We start from the raw sequence: 16,951 nt of genomic DNA, 5'->3' as shown, positions 1-16,951 counted from the left end.
CACCCTTCTCCCTGTCAAACTTAATATCGAATTCAATCATGTTATCGTTACTGTTAGCAAGGTGTCCCCATATCATTGACTAATTCTGGCTCATTACTCAACACTAACTCTAATATGACCTGTCCTCTTGTTGGTTCAAGAACAATCTTGCTGGAAGAGTAACAGCGTGTTAATGACGCACGCCGTTATTAATGCACAAATCGTCCACTGAGCTCCAGCGATGAAGAGATACGCTGTGAGTTGTGAATCTCCAGAAGTTGCTGGTTGATTTACACCACTCCACCGTTTGCTTCGCACAAACTGCATCCCGCCCTCAAACTCCCCGTTATTTTTAAGAACTTGCTGGACTTGCACATTAATTGCCCATTAAACTCGCTGCAGAAAATTAGGGCTCATAGTTAATAGTGTAATTACCCTTTTAACAATGTGATAATTGTTAATGCAATGGCAGTCAATCTCTCTGGCCCAGTAAGGGAACAATTTAAACTGTTCAATCTCATTCCTGCAATTGTTAGAGATTTTAAACATGTCAAATTTTAAATTTTAATTATTTTTCTTACTTTTCCTTTCTGTCTCTTTATTTTCTCTCTCTTAATCCAATCTTTCTTTCCCTCTCTTTTTTTCTCTTTCTGTACTTGATTTGACTTCATCCTCCTTCTCCGTTGTTTTTTCTCAATCCTTAATTCTCATCCTCAATACACTGTTGGTTCCAGATGCCCTGTTGTCCTCACCATTATCAGCTCACACTTCCAGCAAAAAGTTTTCAAGATTGAAGAGTGCAGAAAAAAGTTTAACTAACAGCATGCACTGCAAGATGCCCCACTGCAGCAAGGTCTGGCCCATTGTTTCAGAAAACTGTCTCAAATACACTCCAGAGATTCACTGCTTTTGGGACTCGAACTGTTCTGCTGCCCTCAGTCTATGTGAGAATTAAAGTCTCCCATTACAATCACTCTGCTTTTGCAACAAGCTTCTCTGATCTCCATATTATGCATCCCATTACTTTGTCACTGCTATCAGGAGGTCTGTGGACAACTCCCACCAAAGTCTTGCATCTTATTCCATTCCTCAATTCAACCCTGAGAGTTTGTACTGCCTGCTCACCCTTTCTGATATCCCCCTCCTTCTAATAGTGTCCTTTATCAATATTGCCTCTCCTCCTCCTTTTCCAATTTCGCTGTCCTTTCTAAAGACCTTATAACCTGGAATACAAACCTTCCAGTCTTGCCCAGCTTGTAGCCAGGTCTCAATGATGGCCGCTACCTCATACCCTTTTAAGCCGAATTTGCGCTTCTAATTTGCATGTTTTATTCTTTATTCAATGTGTATTTATGTATAAAACTCTTATTTGGGCAGCAGACCCTACCCTGCCCTTTTGTCATAATGCAGTTTTTCTCACATTTTTTAAACTTAGCGCAGTTGTTTTTCATCACTCCTGTTGTATTTTTATCAGTTATTTTGTTATTAGTTCCTATATTTTTTTCTGAACCTGAAGTATTTATATTAGGTCAGATTTTGCTGTGAGCAGCGAACGAACAGCGCTTGCCCATAGACTTTCTATGAGCTTTTGCATGGCAAGTTCCTGTAAATTAGAACGCCAAAAAGGGCAAGAAACTGCAGGGGGGGGGGGGGGGTGGGAAATTGGATAAGGGCCGTTTTTGGGCGCGGGTAGCGTGATGTGCTATTACCCCACGCCCAAAGACCCCACGCAGGCAGGATGCGAGTTTCGGCCCTCCCGAGGACTCACCTGCAATCAGCGTTCCATTCCAGGCCTTGCACGTGGAATCAATGCAATTTGCACTTTCCATCAGCAGGGGGAGCCCAATCTCTTAAAGGGAGAATGTTTCTTAAAAATCTCTTAAAGGTAGCTGGTGCCTGTAATTTGCTGAAAATAACAGTCTACTGTCTGTACAGAGTGTGAACGGAGATCAGACATCGCACACGTAAAACACAGATGCAGGTCCCATCCCTATGTTTACACGCTGATGAGTTATGTTAAAACATTGAATAAAGGTTGTGCACTACTAAATCCCACATCCTCCAATCTGCATGCCAGACCTCACCAATCTGCCGATCTGAGTTGGTACCAGGCCTGCAAGAATGCATGCACCAAGGTTCTCTGCTGATGCACTAGAGACCTTGGTGCAAGAGGTGGACAGAAGGAGGGACATCCTATATCCGCAGGTGGAGAGGCCCTCCAGACATATATCCAAAAGGCAGTGGGAGGCATTGGGGACGAAGTCAATGCCAGGCGCACAGCATCATGAACATTGATGCAGTGCAGGAAGAAGTTCAATGCTTTGACATGAGTGGTCAAGGTGGACATGAGTGAGATCAACTGTCAAGTGGTGTCTCCTACCAACTGCTCCATGTACTACACCCCCATCACCCACATACCAATAAACTCTTCCCATCAGTACTCAACTCTTCCAACCAGATGCTTCCTCTCACCCTTACACATTACCACTGTTACAAGCCACCCACCCACAACTCACAGGCCGCACACACTGGCAGCTATTCGACCATGACAGGCACATCACCCAGACACACGTCCCGCTTTCTTGCAGGAGAAGGTGATGCATATCAGGAGGCAGCAAGTGGCAGTGGCATTTAGCCCCTCGAGCCTGTTCCACCATTCAATGAGATCATGGTGGACCTGTGACCTAACTCCATATACCCACCTTAGCCCCATATCCCTTAATACCCTTGGTTCACAGAAATCTATCAATCTCAGATTTAACATTCACAAGTGAGCTAGCATCAACTGCCATCTGCAGAAGAATGTTCCCCAAACTTCTCCCACCCTTTGCGTGTAGAAGCGTTTCCTAACTTCACTCCTGCACGTCCTGACTCTAAATGTTAGGCTATGTCCCCGTGTCCTAGTATTCAAGTCTAGGAGACCTCCAAAAACAGTTACAAATGTCTCGGCAGCCAGAAGCAATAATCCAGCCACTAACCTGTAAATCCTGCATGGTCCCTTTAAATAGCGCTGGTGGGGGGTCCTCCAGGCACTCTAAGACACGTTCAGGTGGTTGGGGATAAGAAGTCCGTTGAGTTGAGCGTTAAGTCCCAAAATGGCGTCAATCACTTTAAAATCACCGTTGCACAATGATTGTATCCATTTTCTCCTTACTTTACATGATTACATCATTCGTTATCTGCTCCTGCGCTAACTCCAATACCAAGATGGCATCCGGCACGTCACGCTGGAAACGTGTGTGCACATCCAAGAGGCCATCTTGGATGTCAGAGAGGCCGTGTGGTACCGAAACAATGACGCTACATGGCCCAATTTAGCACCCTGGGTATCTCCTTAACCTTCGATAAGGTACAGCATTGTCGACTCATGACTAAGATCAGATCATGTGGAGTCAGGGGACAGGGAGCAGATTGGATAGCAAGCTGGCTACAAAACAGAAAAGAGAGTAGGGGTTAAAAGTAGTTACGCAGACTGGCAAAAGATGGGAAGTGGTGTCCCACAGGGATCGGTGCTGAGACCACTGTTGTTCACTATTTACATTAACAATTTGGACTTGGGAATCGGAAATACAATTTCAGAATTTGCGGATGACACCAAATTGGGGGGTGTAGTTAATACAAAGGAAGAATGCGTCAAAATACAAGAAGACATTAATAAACTTGCAGAATGGGAGTGTAATTGGCAAATTAATTTCAATATTGATAAGTGTGAGGTGGTGCATTTTAATAGGAAGAATAAGGAGGCCACATATTGCTTGGATAATAAGAGTCTAAATGGGGCAGAAGAGGAGAGGGATTTGGGGGTACAGATACACAAATCACTAAAAGTAGCAACACAGGTTAATAAGGCCATAAAAAGGCAAATCAAGTACTGGGATTCATTTCTAGAGGGATAGAATTAAAAAATAGAGAAGTTATGTTAAACTTGTATACAACCTTGGTTAGGCCACACTTGGAATATTGTGCACAGTCTGGTCCCCATATTATAGAAAGATATAGAGGCATTGGAGAAGGTGCAAAAGAGATTCACAAGGATGATACCAGAACTGAGAGGATATACTTATCAGGAAAGACTAAGCAGTCTGGTGTTCTTTTCTCTAGAAAAGAGAAGGCTGAGGGGTGACCTGATAGAGGGTTTGATAGGTTAGATGTAGAGAACAAGTTTCCACTTGCGGGGGAGACCAAAACTAGAGGTCATAAATATAAGATAGTCACTAATAAATCCAATAGGCAATTCAGGAGAAATTTCTTTACTCAAAGAGTGGTAAGAATGTGGAACTCGCTCCCTCAAGGAGTAGTATAGATGCATTTAAGGGGAAGCTAGATAAACACATTAGGTAGAAATGAATAGAAGGATTTGTTGATAGGGTGAGATGAAGTAAGGTGGGAGGAGGCTCGTGTGGAGCATAAACACTGGCATGGACCAGTTGGCCCAAATGTAGTCAATGTAACCAATCAGATTGAAGCATTTTTAATAATAGCGCAGAGTCAGAGCCAGAAAATGTAAGTTAGAGTGAGTGAATTCAACGTCAAATCAGGTACAGAAAAAGAAGTAAAGAGAGGGAAAGAAAGATCGGATTAAAAGAGAGAGAGATAAAAGAGACAGGAAGAAAAAGTAAAATAATTGATTTAAATTCTTTTTTAATGTCCAACAATAATTAAAATCTGAAGGAATGAGACTCAACACTTGTAAAAGTAAATTTTCAGTGCCAGAGAGGTTGCTTGGCAGTAATTAAGACTTACCACGCTGTTAAAAGGGTATTTAGACTTGAAAAGACTTGACTTAACTTAACTTTTTTTGGCGAGTTTAGTTTGTATCTATCAGGTAAGTACAATATATTTGAATGATGAGTTAGACGGCGAGATGCCATTTTCGTGCAGCTTTCGGAGGAGCATTGCATCTCAGACAGCAACATTGCGATTTCCACGTTTAACTGCGCATGTGCAGTGGCCGGAAGTTACCGTCCAATTTGCAATTGATTAACAGTGGGCACTGTTAGCTTCACCGTTATTTTTACAGCAAAACCTGGCCTATTATTTTTAACACTATTTATGATCTGGTCTTTGCTCTCATCCCCTTTTCTTATTTTCACTTTTATTATTATTTCTGCCTGAGCCTTTAAAATCCTTTCTAAAGTCCTATTTATCCTTTCCGCTAGGATCTTGGTGCCAGCCTGGTTCAGGTGGACCCCGTCCCAGCGGTACAGCTCCCTCCTGTCCCAGTCCTGGTGGCAGTGTCCCATGAAATGGAACCCCTCCTTCCCACACCAGTCTTTCAGCCATGCATTCACTTCCCTGATCTGCTTGACCCTATGCCAATTAGCATGATTCGGAGGTTATAATCCTGAGATTACTACCTTCGACGTTCTGCTTCTTAATTTAGTTCCTAACTCCTGACACTCCCTCAGCAGGACCTCCTCCCTGTTCTTCCCTATGTCAATTGGTCCTGACATGGACCATGACAACTGGATCTTCCCCCTCCCTTTCCAGGTTCCTCTGCAGCCGCTTTGAGATTTCCCTTACCCCGGCACCAGGTAGGCAACACACCATTCGGGACTCTCGATCATGGTGGCAGAGGAGGCTATCTATCCCCCTACGTGTTGAATCCTCTATAACTACAATCTTTCTATTCTGCTCCTCCCCTGCCTTGAGCTGCCTCCTGCTCCATGGTGCTTTGGTCAACACTGTGGCTGTCCTTCCCACAGCCTTTCTCCTGTAGCAAATACATCATATTATATTTATTTTCTCTACATTTAGATATTTGGCATCCTTGAAGTCCTGCTCCTAAATCTGCTTCCTAATCACCGAAACTCCTTTTGCAGGACTTTAGCCATTTCATTTCCTGCACCAATGGCTTCCATATGGGTCCTGATGACTGGCTGCTTTCTTTTCCCTCCCATAGTTTTTTTTCCCGTTTTTCCAAATTGTCCCTTAGCTTAGTATCGAGGAGACAACAAAGCATCTGGGACTTAGAGAGTGTCCACCCCTCTAACTATTGAGTTTCCTATTATTACTGTGTTTCTAACTGAATTCAAAGAATCATGGCAAGGTTACATCATGGAAGGAGGCCATTTGGCCCATCGAGTCCACGCTGGCTCTATGCAAGAGCAATCCAGCTAGTCCAACTCCCCCGCCCTTTCCCCGAAGTCCTGCAAATTTTTTCCTTTCACGTGCTTATTCAGTTCCCTTTTGAAGGCCAGGAGTGAATCTGCCTCCACCACCCCCTCAGGCAGTGCATTCCAGATCCTAACCACTCGCTGTTTTTCCTCATGTCACTTTTGGTTCTTTTGCCAATCGCCTTAAAATTGCTAATCTCTCTCACCCACCCACCCACCTCCGCCCCGCCCAGCCCCCCCCCCCTCCCCGCCGACCCATTGAACCATCTCATGGTTTTTGCTGCCATTGTAATCTAATTAATGGCCCTATCCAGTCCTTCAAAATTATTAGGGAGGATAATTTGCTCTGGCATTCCTACTCCAGCCTGTCCCTCATCATTTTCCATGATCTGTAGATGGTCACTCCATTTCCTCTACCACTGCCAGCTCTGTATGTCTCAGCGGGGTAACGACCATCTGACATTCTTGCTCTAAAAATTTCCCTTCCTCCCTGAGGTGTTGCATTATCTCCAGCTCTGCCTTAAGTTCTGAGATCTTGACCACAGGTAATTTCAGAGACACTTCCCACACATTGAATTAAAGAAAAGACAAACCATTCATGGGATGTGGGCGTCACTGGCGAGGCCGGCATTTATTGCCCATCCCTAATTGCCCTTGAGAAGGTGGTGGTGAGCCGCCTTCTTGAACCACTGCAGTCCGTGTGGTGACGGTTCTCCCACAATGCTGTTAGGAAGGGAGTTCTAGGATTTTGACCCAGCGACGATGAAGGAACGGCGATATATTTCCAAGTCGGGATGGTGTGTGACTTGGAGGGGAACGTGCAGGTGGTGTTGTTCCCATGTGCCTGCTGCTCTCGTCCTTCTAGGTGGTAGAGGTCGCGGGTTTGGGAGGTGCTGTTGAAAAAGCCTTGGCGAGTTGCTGCAGTGCATCCTGTGGATGGTACACACTGCAGCCACAGTGCGCCGGTGGTGAATGGAGTGAATGTTTAGGGTGGTGGATGGGGTGCCAATCAAGCGGGTTGCTTTGTCCTGGATGGTGTCGAGCTTCTTCAGTGTTGTTTGAGCTGCACTCATCCAGGCAAGTGGAGAGTATTCCATCACACTCCTGACCTGTGCTTTTGGGGAGTCAGGAGGTGAGTCACTTATCACAGAATACCCAGCCTCTGACCTGCTCTTGTAGCCACAGTATTTATATGGCTGGTCCAGTTAAGTTTCTGGTCAATGGTGACACCCAGGATGTTGATGGTGGGGGACTCCGTTGAATGTCAAGGGGAGGTGGTTAGACTCTCTCTTGTTGGAGATGGTCATTGCCTGGCACTTATCTGGCACGAATGTTACTTGCCACTTATCAGCCCGAGCCTGGATGCTGTCCAGGTCTTACTGCATGCGGGCACGGACTGCTTCATTTTCTGAGGGGTTGCGAATGGAACTGAATAGTGTGCAATCATCAGTGAACATCCCCATTACTGACCTTATGATGGAGGGAAGGTCATTGATGAAGCAGCTCAGGGTGGTTGGGCCTAGGACACTGCCCTGAGGAACTCTTGCAGCAATGTCCTGGGGCTGAGATGATTGGCCTCGAACAACCACTACCATCTTCCTTTGTGCTAAGTATGACTCCAGCCACTGGAAAGTTTTCCCCCTGATTCCCATTGACTTCAATTTTACTAGGGCTCCTTGGTGCCACACTCGGTTAAATGCTGCCTTGATGTCAAGAGCAGTCACTCTCACCTCATCCCTGGAATTCAGCTCTTTTGTCCATGTTTGGACCAAGGCTGTAATGAGGTCTGGAGCCGAGTGGTCCTGGCAGAACCCAAACTGAGCGTCGGTGAGCAGGTTATTGGTGAGTAAGTTCTGCTTGATAGCACTGTCGACGACACCTTCCATCACTTTGCTGATGATTGAGAGTAGACTGATGGGGCAGTAATTGGCCGGATTTAATTTGTCCTGGTTTTTGTGGACAGGACATACCTGGGCAATTTTCCACATTGTCAGGTAGATGCCAGTGTTGTAGCTGTACTGGAACAGTTTGGCTAGAGGCGCAGCTAGTTCTGGAGTGAATCGAGTTGGCTGAAGACTGGCTTCTGTTCTGCCATGAGGTTACAGATTGTGCTGGAATACAATTCTGCTGCTGCTGATGGCCCACAGCGCGTCATGGATGCCCAGTTTTGAGCTGCTAGATCTGAATCTATCCCATTTAGCACGGTGGTAGTGCCACACAGCATGTTGGATGGTGTCCTCAGTGTGAAGATGGGACTTCGTCTCCACGAGGACTGTGCGGTGGTCACTCCTACCAATACTGTCATGGACAGATATATCTGCGACAGGTAGATTGGTGAGAACAAGGTCAAATAGGATTTTCCCTCATGTTGGTTCATTCACCACCTGCCGCAGGCCCAGTTTGGCAGTTATGTCCTTCAGGACTCGGTCAGCTCGTCAGTAGTGGTGCTACTGAGCCACTCTTGGTGATGGACATTGAAGTCCCCCACCCAGAGTACATTTTGTGCCCTTGCTACCCTCAGTGCTTCCTCCAAGTGGTGCTCAACATGGAGGAGGACTCATTCAGCAGCTGAGGGAGGACGGTAGGTGGTAATCAGCAGGAGGTTTCTTTGCCCATGTTTGACCTGATGCCATGAGATTTCATGGGGTCCGGAGTCAATGTTGAGGACTCCCAGGGCCACTCCCTCCTGACTGTATATCACTGTACCGTCACCTCTGGTGGGTCTGTCCTGCCGGTGGGACAGGACATACCCAGGGATGGTGATGGAAGAGTCTGGGACGTTGGCTGGAAGGTATAATTCTGTGAGTATGGCTGTTGCTTGACTGGTCTGTGGGACAGCTCTCTCAATTTTGGCACAAGTCCCCAGATGTTAGTGAAGAGGACTTTGCAGGGTTGACTGGGCTTGGTTTGCCTTTGTCTTGTCCGGTGCCTAGTGGTCTGATGCCGGGTGGTCCGTCAAGGTTTAATTTTATGATGACTTTGTTGGTTTGCCTGAGTTAACATCTGCTTCTCGAAGCTCCAACATCCTGCAAAACCACCCATCACTATCCCTTCCAGGCCATTCTTCAGATAAATATCAGCTAAATTGTAGTTAAGTTTTACGTTGATATTCTTTATTCACTTGAATTTCAATTAAACTGCTCTGATCCTCCTTCCCCCTCCACTCCAATTCATTCTCCAGATAAATTCCCATTATGGAAGTTCGTTCTCACTCTGTTCCCGCCTCTCTCTATTACCAGCTCAATCCGTAGCCTGCTCTCAGCTTGAATTTCCAGACCATGGTGGCCACAATGCATACTGCTGTCTCTTTGAGGCTACCATTAGAACAGCCAGCCTGTTCATCACTAGGGACACAGATCCAAGGCCCATTGGAATGGCAACAGCTGGTAGCTACCTGCCTGATGCTGCCGTCTCTCAGGACAGCAGCACATGCTAGATTCCCGTACTTCCCCTTCAGAACATCATGCCAGTCGAAAGTGGAAGGCGGCACCATGTTGCCCAGACACGTGCTCCAGAAATGCAGCTAGCAATGGGTCTCTGCCAGGAGCAAACTGAGGAGGGCCATCTCAGACCCATAATCCTTTTGAGGAGCATGAGCAGCCAAAAATAAAATGTGCAATTATGTAAAGCTTTACTATTCATAGAGGTAAGGCTCATACAGTAAAGGACACACCTATTTGGTGTTGACTTATTCAGTCAGGTGTCGATTATTGGCATGGACGTTTAGGGGCAATGAGAGCTGATGTGTTGTCATCTTCTAGGATAGGTACTGGAATGAAGGATTGATCCTTTGTTTGAGGGTGGTAGAGAAGGAAGTAAGGTGATACTGAAGATCGACTGTGTTAAACATAAGAGGAGGAGTCAATGATCAGATGTGCTCTCTGATGCCCCAGACAGCAGTCCCTGAGGAGCCCTCTGAGTAAAAGGTCATTGTGATGTTCTCCTCCATGTACTTCTGCCTCCAAAACAGCTGGGGCCACCTCCCCAGTAATGTCAAAGTCCAGGCCTTTTTGGATGGTGAGGTTGTGCAGGGCACAGCAGGCTACAGCTATACATGACACACAAACTGGAGCATACTGCAGAGCCCCTCCGACCTGCCTAGGCAATGAAAGCGCTCATTTGAGATCCCAATGGTCATCTTGATGACAACTCTTGTAGAGGTATGTGCCTCGCTGCAGCACTGCTCTGCTGCTGTTTGGGAGTAGGGTCATTATCAATAGGAGTTATGGAACTGATCGGAACTGCATGGGGCCACTCTCTGACCGCTTCCAACCTAAAATGGCAACTGGGGTCCTATTTGCATATGGAAAGGGGCCTACTGCCTGAAACAGGTGAGCGCTTTGGGCGGCCAGCGGTAGGCCCCTTTCAAATCGCCCCCATGGGGTGAAACTCTCTCCACACTGCACGAGTAATGTGTCTCAACTCTGACCAGTGACTATCTCCAGTTCCTACACCCAACCTTCCTTCTGAGATGCCAAATTAGTCTCAAACTAAGGGGCAGCTTTGTGCACATGCACGGGACTAAGACTGCTCCAACCTCATTTCATAGCGTATCCTGCCAGCCTGCAGAAATCCAACAGCCTGGGTTGGATTTGGACCCAGGGGCCAGAAGGAAAAGGACAACGCATTAACATGCATTGTACCAATCAGTTCCCACACTTGTCTTTGATTGAACTCCTCACACTCATGTTTTCATTCTTTCAATTGCAGAGAATGCTTCTCAGCTGACATTCAGTCCTGTGATCAGAAAACTAAGTGCTGACTTGTTTAGTGCTGACATTGTAAATAGCACATCTGTCCTGCAAAGAAGAATGGGTGAAAATTGGCACAGTAGCTGCAGGATATTCCTCTCCTAAATGACTATTCTTAGTTATAGGCCACTTATTCGAGTCTGCTCTCAGTACTTGGGGGATATCAGAACTGAAAGGGTACAACTATCAGGAAAGACTGAACAAGCTGGGGCTTCTTTCTCTAGAAAAGGTCTTTAAAAGTATGAAAGGGTTTGATAGGGTCAACTTAAAGAAAATGTTTCTGCTTCTATTGGAATCCAAAACTAGGGGCCATGAATATAAGATAGTCAGTAATAAATCCAATAAGGAATTCAGGAGAAACTTCTTTACTCAGAGTGGTTATAATGTGGAACTCGCTACCATATGGAATAGTTGAGGTGATTAGCATAGATACATTTAAGGGGAGGCTAGATAAACACATGAGGGAGAAAGGAATAGAAGGATATGCTGAAGTAAGGTGGGAGGAGGCTCGAGTGGAGCATAAACACCGGCATAGACCAGTTGGGCCGAATGGCCTGTTTCTTTGCTGTAGGATCTATGTAATTCTATGTATTTGACTGCAGAGCAGCTACAGGGAAGGTCAGGACACATTTACACTGCAGCAGATGCCGCCTTTGGGGGTTTGAAAGTTTGTGATTAAAGACACGACAGGGTAGATTTTACAAATTAGTTTCCATGGCTCAGAGCTTCACATGATGGGAGTACGAATCGGGAATCAGAGCACTAAGCTCTGTGCCAGAAGTGCTCATTATTAAATCCACTGCAATTTCTTCATGAGAAAAAGTGTTTGGATAACGTTTGGTTTGGGAGCAGAGGTGAGTTGCTTTTATCCCAATGAAGTCACTTAAACGTGACACTGCTCCTTTTGACACATTTGTATTTGCACATTGACGGGCAATATTTCGTGAGGTGGAAGTAGGCGGTCTTTCTGATGGAGAGGACATGGGGTCAAATAGGACGGTGAGATTGTGATCCGTCTGGTCCATAAGAACATAAGAAATAGGAGCAGGAGTAGGCCAATCAGCCCCTCGAGCCTGCTCCGCCATTCAATAAGATCATGGCTGATCTGATCCTAACCTCAAATCTAAATTCATGTCCAATTTCCTGCCCGCTCCCCGTAACCCCTAATTCCCTTTACTTCTAGGAAACTGTCTATTTCTGTTTTAAATTTATTCAATGATGTAGCTTCCACAGCTTCCTGGGGCAGCAAATTCCACAGACCTACTACCCTCTGAGTGAAGAAGTTTCTCCTCATCTCAGTTTTGAAAGAGCAGCCCCTTATTCTAAGATTATGCCCCCTAGTTCTAGTTTCACCCATCCTTGGGAACATCCTTACCGCATCCACCCGATCAAGCCCCTTCACAATCTTATATGTTTCAATAAGATCGCCTCTCATTCTTCTGAACTCCAATGAGTAGAGTCCCAATCTACTCAACCTCTCCTCATATGTCCACCCCCTCATCCCCGGGATTAGCCGAGTGAACCTTCTTTGTACTGCCTCGAGAGCAAGTATGTCTTTGCTTAAGTATGGACACCAAAACTGTATGCAGTATTCCAGGTGCGGTCTCACCAATACCTTATATAACTGCAGCAATACCTCCCTGTTTTTATATTCTATCCCCCTAGCAATAAAAGCCAACATTCCATTGGCCTTCTTGATCACCTGCTGCACCTGCATACTAACTTTTTGATTTTCTTGCACTAGGACCCCCAGATCCCTTTGTACTGCAGTACTTTCCAGTTTCTCGCCATTAAGAGAATAACTTGCTCTCTGATTTTTCCTGCCAAAGTGCATAACCTCACATTTTCCAATATTGTATTGCATCTGCCAAATCTCCACCCACTCACCCAGCCTGTCTATATCCCCTTGTAGGTTTTTATGTCCTCCTCACTCTCTACTTTCCCTCCCATCTTTGTATCGTCTGCAAACTTTGATATGTTGCACTCGGTCCCCTCCTCCAAATCGTTAATATAGATTGTAAAGAGTTGGGGACCCAGCACCGACCCCTGCGGAACACCACTGGCTACTGGTTGCCAGTCCGAGAATGAACCATTTATCCCAACTCTCTGCTTCCTGTTAGATAACCAATCCTCCACCCATGCCAGAACATTACCCCCAGCCTCAGACTGTAGCCAGGGAGGGGGATGGAGTTGGTGGCTAGGGAACGGAGTTTGTGGCGGGGACCGAAGACAATGGCTTCGGTCTTCCCAATATTTAATCGGAGGAAATTGTGGCTCATCCAGTTGGACCAGCAGTGTGGCAAATCAGAGGGAGTGGAGGGCTCGAGGGAGGTGGTGGTGAGGTCGAGCTGGGTATTGTCAGATTACATTCGGAACCTGACGTCATGTTTTCGGATGATGTCACTGAGGGGCAGCATGTGGATGAGAAATAGGAGGGGGCCAAGGATAGATCCTAGGGGGACTCCAGAGGTAACGGTGCGGGAGCAGGAAGAGAAGCCATTCAAAAAACAAAATGCTACAGATGCTGGAAATCTGAAACAAAAACAGAAAATGCTCGAAACACTCAATACGTCAGACACAACATCTGTGGAGAGAGAAAACAAATTAACCTTTCACCCGAACAGTGAAGGGTTATGCCTGAAATGTTAATGAGTCACTTCTCTCCATAGACGTCCTGCCTGACTTGCTGAGTGTTTCCAGCATTTTCTGTTTTTGTCACCATCCTTTTGGTTTCTTTCTCCCTGATTTTTTTTTTAAATGACTGTTTGAAAGTTGACAATTTTACTGGGGGGGTGGGGGGGGGCGGAGGGGAATGGTTTGGAGGGATTACCGAGCCCAGTGTTACAATTTTTCCATGCGATGCGGGAAGACATTGAGAATTTGGGCGCAGAGGACAGTGCGGCCCACGCAAAGTCCCCTCAATCATATGCACTGTGATGACTTCCATGGTTGAATTCCTGATTTGTCATCCCATCAAGCAGAGCTCTGCACCAGGAGCACTACTTCATTATAGTATCTCCAAGCATCTGAAGCATTCCAGACCAGTGATGCTATTCAGCTTCCTAAAGCTGTTAGAATGCAGGAATCCTCCATGTCAGTGTCCTCAATTAGATCTTTAGAAGTCATTAGGTTTGATGAAGAATTGAAAACCATCCTTAATTCCTAGAGTCAAAGCACTGTATAGCACAAATGGAGGCCATTCAGCCCATTGTGCCTGCAGTGGCTCTCTGAAAGAGCTTTTCACTTAGTCCCATTCTCCCGCTTTTTCTCTAAATTTGTTTGCAATAGAATAAATTGCAGCAAAATACATTATCACTTCACTTACTAAAATACTCGTACATTCTAAAATGACGCACAGATTTGATATCTGTCCCTCGGCAACAAAAATGTATAGCAAACATGTTGATAGAGCTCTTTTAAAGAAGAATTTTTTTTTTTGACTAAGAACAGATATAGTAAGAAAAAAAAAATCAATTGAGCGTTCAGGTTAAGGGAGTTCCCAAGACTCTGAACTAGTTCAATCAATGAAGATTTGCACTTGCAGTTCTCTCACTGGCCAAAGGTGGTGTTTGCAGCTCAATTGTGTATATTCGTTCCTGCACAACAACAACAAATTGCATTTATATAGCGCCGTTAACGTGGTAAAATGTCCCAAGGCGCTTCACAAGAGTGTTATCAGACAAAATTTGACACCGAGCCACATAAGGAGATAGTAGGACAGGTGACCAAAAGCTTTGTCAAAGAAGTAGGTTTTAAGGAGCATTTTAAAGGAGGAGAGGTAGAGAGACAGAGAGGTTTAGGGAGGGTATTCCAGAGCTTTGGGCCCAGGCAGCTGAAGGCACGGCCACCAATGGTGGAGCGATTAAAATCGGGGATGCTCAAACGGCCAGAATTGGAGGAGCGCAGAGATCTCGGTGGGTTGTAGAACTGGAGGAGATCACAGAGATAGAGAGGGGCATGGCCATGGTGATATTTAAAAACAAGGATGAGAATTTTAAAATCGAGGCGATGCCGGACCGGACTGGGTGAACGGGACTTGGTGCGAGTTAGGATACGGTAAGCAGAGTTTTGGATGAGCTCAAATTTACGGAGGGAGCAAGGTGGGAGGCCGGCCAGGAGAGCATTGGAATGGTCGAATCTAAAGGTAACAGAAGCATGGATGAGGGTTTCAGCAGCAGGTGAGCTGAGGCAGGGATGGAGACAGACGATATTACGGGAGGTGGAAGGAGGCGGTCTTGGCAACGGAGGGGATACGGGGTCAAAGGCTCAGGTCGGGGTCAAAGGCTCAGGTCAGGGTCAAATAGGATGTCAAGTTTGCGAACACACAGTGGAATCAAACCCACATGCTTCAGAAATAAATACATTCCCCACCCCCCCCTCCAGTAACCTTTATAAGAATTAAAATGAGCAGTCACACTCCTTATTTTACCCAAATCCAATTTTTCTCCACTCGCTTAGCATTCAAACCGTGGCTCTACGTAATCAGAGATGAAGCGAGGAAAGGTCACAGTGCCCATTAAGCTCACTCTATCCGTAGGCTAAACTCAACTCGGTCCATCATGGTCTGGAGTCAAATCAACCAGTTTAAGCTGCTGAGAAAAGGTTCTGCGAAGGTTCTCCCTGGGCCCACACATAAATCAGGAAAAGTCCAAAATATTAATTCAACGTTGTCATTATTGCCTCGAACTTACTGGCTATGCCAGCAGTAACTGGGAGGAAGACAGCAGCAAAATCAATCTCCTTATGTGGCTCGGTGTCAAATTTTGCTTGATAACACTCATGTGAAGCACCTTGGGACATTTTACTTGTTAAAGGTGCTATATAAATGCGAGTTGTTGTTGTTGTTGTTGTTGTTGTGCAAGAACGAATAAACACAATTGAGCTGCAAACACCACCTTTGGCCAGTGAGAGAACTGCAAGTGCAAATCTTCATTGATTGAACTAGTTCAGAGTCTTGGGAACTCCCTTCACCTGAACGCTCAATTGATTTTTTTCTTACTATATCTGTTCTTAGTCAAAAAAAAAAGATTCTTCTTTAAAAGAGCTCTATCAACATCAGAGCAAGATCAGCTGACAGTTCCCAACTCACTGCTCCTCCGATCCATACCGCTGGCAGTGGGTAAAAGGTTCTAGGCAGTGAAGCACATCATGTCGGCAAAGGAGCAATTAGGGATATTTACACCGGCCTAACTACCCATTAAGGGTTACGAACATTGCAGGAGTGATTTGGAAGCTCAACAATAAGGTGTACACAGATAATTTGGGCACTGGAGCTGAGCATCATCTGCAGCAGAGGAAAGTTCTGAGGGAGCAGTTGCTTTTGACAAACTCTGGTTCTATAGACACAACACAGTGGGCAGTGGACTTGGCTGAGGAAGATGAGCTGGGATTAAGGAAGGAATGGGAACAGGCTGCCAGAGATGTAAGATGGCACACCACAATTGTACTGTCCAGACCCATCATTGTGATACCTATTTGGGTGTACCATCCCAAGCACAGCTACCTGGGACTGACAAGAGCAGTGCCTAACAAGGCTAGCGATTAGCAGGGAGGTCATGACCGGGTTGTGGAATCTCCTACAGGAAGACCTTCAGCCAATAGCCACAATCTGGGCAGCACTACCAGAGCCTGTCAACGTCACCACGGCCCTCACTATTTATGCTTCCAGCTCCTTTAATATTAGAGCTGGAGACATCAGGGATGAGGGACTTCAGTTATGTGGAGAGACTGGAGAAGTTGGGATTGTTCTCCTTAGAGCAGAGAAGGTTATGGGGAGATTTAATAGAGGTGTTCAAAATTATGGGGGGTTTTGATAGAGTAGACAGGGAGAAACTTTTTCCACTGGCAGGAGGGTCGGTAACCAGAGGACGCAGAGTTAAGATAATTGGCAAAAGAACCAGAGGGGAGATGAGGAGAATTGTTTTTACTCAGTGAGTTGTTGTGATCTGGAATGCACGGCCTGAAAGGGTGGTGGAAGCAGATTCAATAATAATTTTCGAAAGGGAATTAGATAAATACTTGAAAAGGAAAAATTTGCAGGGCTATGGGGAACGAGCAGGGGAATGGGACTAATTGGATAGCTCGTTCAAAGAGCCAGCAGAGGCA

The sequence above is a fragment of the Heptranchias perlo genome, chromosome 11 (genome assembly GCF_035084215.1).
Source record: "Heptranchias perlo isolate sHepPer1 chromosome 11, sHepPer1.hap1, whole genome shotgun sequence".
Lineage (NCBI taxonomy): Eukaryota > Metazoa > Chordata > Chondrichthyes > Hexanchiformes > Hexanchidae > Heptranchias > Heptranchias perlo.
This window is presented reverse-complemented; position numbering follows the sequence as displayed.